This window comes from Danio aesculapii, chromosome 22 (genome assembly GCF_903798145.1).
Source record: "Danio aesculapii chromosome 22, fDanAes4.1, whole genome shotgun sequence".
Classification (NCBI taxonomy): Eukaryota; Metazoa; Chordata; class Actinopteri; order Cypriniformes; family Danionidae; genus Danio; species Danio aesculapii.
The window spans coordinates 7323248-7326542 of record NC_079456.1 but is presented as its reverse complement, the minus strand read 5'-3'; positions in this window follow the sequence as shown (position 1 = coordinate 7326542).

Here is a 3295-nt window from a genome sequence, read left to right as displayed (position 1 = left end):
AGGCTCCATCAATGGAGTATCTCTGTAACAGTTCCCAGAGAAAAGGTTTGAAATCAAGGAAAATGAGCTGGAATCATGCAGTCTCAGGGTACTGAATATCACTGACATTACCTGTTTTTATCAGCGACACACAACCAGAACTAAAACTGATGGAACTTGATGGAAACTTTTGAATACTTCAGGATGAAGTGGAAATTACAACTGCTAACGGGATTAGCACTGATGTTTTTCTTTTCTTTCAAAAAAGATGTTAAAAACTGATCAACTACCGGCAGAAAGTTACCATTATATTTTCTGATAAAAAATAATGAATGATTAACACATGAAGAGTTCAGATGCAAAAACCTGTGCCGTCTGAAATGTTCTTCTAATATAAATGTTTTTTTCTAGTCCTCCTATGTTTAAGTTCAGTTGTTTCACGTTAAAGGCAATGACAATTACCTATGCTTTGCTATAAAAGCGGAATTACTGAAGCTACACACAGGAAAGAAAAGTGAAAAGCAGGAAAAATGCTCATTTTAGAAAAGAAACCTACTAATGGCACTTAAAGGTTTTTGCATCAGAACTCTTCAAATGGTCTTGATTACCAGTCGGTGTGTATTTATTGACTGATTGCTGAATATATCAACTGTTCATTTAAAAAGAACCAAATAATACAAACTTGTGTTTTATAGAAGTGTAAATATTCTGAAAATATACTTGTAACTTTCTGCCAGGACATAAAATGTTTTTAAACAGTGTGGCCAGTATTGATGTTACTATAAACGAAAGCTGCAACTTTTATTCTGTGAAGATCATTTTTGTACGTGTAAATAAATATTAATTAGTTTTTTTTTTTTTACATTTTTAAACGTCTGTTTTTGAACCACAAACATTACAGTCTGATTTATTTACACATGCACGGGTTTGCAATCTAGTTTAGCCATCCGTTTGTTTACTAATCAATCATTGCACCCAGTTAAAGTGATTTTTATATATTGGTGTGTTTTTGTGTAGAAAAATATAAATATGTGTATGTTTTCAAGGCAGGCATCTCCCTTGGTCGAGCTACATTAATGCAAGATGTGAGTTTTCTTCTAGCATTTTAATTACATGTTAACGTGCAACATTTGTATTTGTCTCTTCACTAAACTACAGCAACAGACTTTAGCAAACGATATGGGCTTTTTTAGTTGTACATGGAGTGTGTTTTTTTTGTGAAATGATTTAGTTGTTGGCTTTAGAATGTTTAAATACTCCAAATCTTTATGTTATACATATTGCTTGCAGAAAATAATTGAAAAATTAAATGAACATTGTTGGAATATTGGTTTTAAGCTGTTACATTCATGCTGAAAGCAAAGTATGTTATTAAGTTATGGCTGATATGTTTACTTGCTACGTCACTTGACTACGTCACACTTGCGCTCTAATTCGTTGCTAAATAACCAATCAACAACCAAACCAATTTAGCTAATAGCCAACAATGATTTGACATGTTAAATCAGGTCAATGAGCTCCAATGTTAACCCAACGTCAAGCCAACTAGTCCGGGGTGCGTTTTTGAAAACCATCATTAGCCAACTAAGGTCGCAAGTTCCGTCATTTCAAACACAGTTTGTTGATTTGGCGTTTTCCAAATCCGTCATTCCAATGAACATTCGCAAACTGCGTCGCAAACTTGTGCACTTGCAACTACACCTCTGGAGCTGTAGTTAGAAACCTAGTTCCTGGCTGTGTTCTATTCCCAGTTATCCCATGTGCTCCTCATTTAGAACATTCTAACATTTAAACTTGGAATTATTAAAAAAAGCATTAAAGTCATCTCTCTTAGGTGTAATTTGCTTTAAAAGCATTTTTACAGTTCAGTTTTAGCGTTCTTCATGTTGACAATTGTGTTCCCTTCGCAGTGCACTTTGAAAACATTGATGTCATTTTGAACACAGCCATGGCTCATGACGAAAACTGTAGGCGACCTATTATTTAAAAAGCGGAATTTGTTACGTCTTTAAAGCTTGTGAAAACAAAAAACATAGCATACGTTAATGCTTTTATTTTATAGCAGGTATCTGTACTGTAGGCTTATATGACATGTTGGTTAGAACATTTCTGCAGTAGTTTGCATGTATCAAATATGCTACAAAACAATATCCTACTTAATAATAATAATAATAATAATAATAATAATAATGTTGGCACCAGTGGTGTAGTGGTTAGTGCGTTGACACATGCACTACAGTGCTCAAGGCGACCTGAGTTCGATTCCACCTCGCGGTCCAATGCCGATACTTCCCCTCTCTTTGCTTTCCTGTCAATACTCTACTGTTCTATCAAATAAAGGTAAAAAAACCCGAAAAAAAAAATATTTAAAAAAAAAAAATATATATATATATATATATATATATAATCATCATGATTATTAATATTTATAAAGTAGGATTTAAATAATCCTCATTGTTTATTTATTTATATGACTTATATATGATATTAGAATACATGTTAGCTTTTGTAAGTGATTTTTATGTTTTAGATTAGAATATGTAATGTACTCTATAATATTTGTAATGGAAAGGCTTTATATGTGCCATTTACATATATTTTAATTAATATGGAAAACGAGTGCATGTTTTTACCAAAACTAATATTGGATTTTAATTTAAATGCGTGTGCGTGTAAAAAATATAATTTGCACAAAGAAATTATGGGGTTCTTCTCTAAAAAAAAAGTTGTTACTCCACCCTGTTTAGAGCATTATTATGGGCGTTTTACGTTATAACAAACGTGGTTTAAACATCGAATCTGTGACAGAAAAACGATGGTTTTGGGAAACACTCGTCACTACACTGTTCTTTTCCCAAACAATGCATTGTTTGGGAAACGCATGCTAGACTGATAAAACCCAGTGGCCGACCATCAGTGTGGTGTGTTCCGGCCCTAACTCTAAACTGTTTATATCATGAATACTTGAGAAATTATGCTTTAAAACTTTAAACTGTCATGCCATTATAAACTCTCCACGTTTAAGATCTGGATTCTTTAAAATCAATGATCTTCACTGCCTGATTGAGACACAGTGGGGGAAATAAGTATCATGTCGCAGTTGAATGACAGCTTAAAGACCACCTCTCATATGGAGAATGAAGCCACATGCATTGCTCAGGTGTGTACTTTTTCCCAGTGTCATTTCATTTTATTACACATAACCTAATTTGTAAACTAATTGAATTTGTTTTCTATTAATATATGGGTTTCTTTGGTTGTTACCAACATCCGACATTTTTAGAAATAGGTTTGCTGAGAAAAATGTTAAATACAT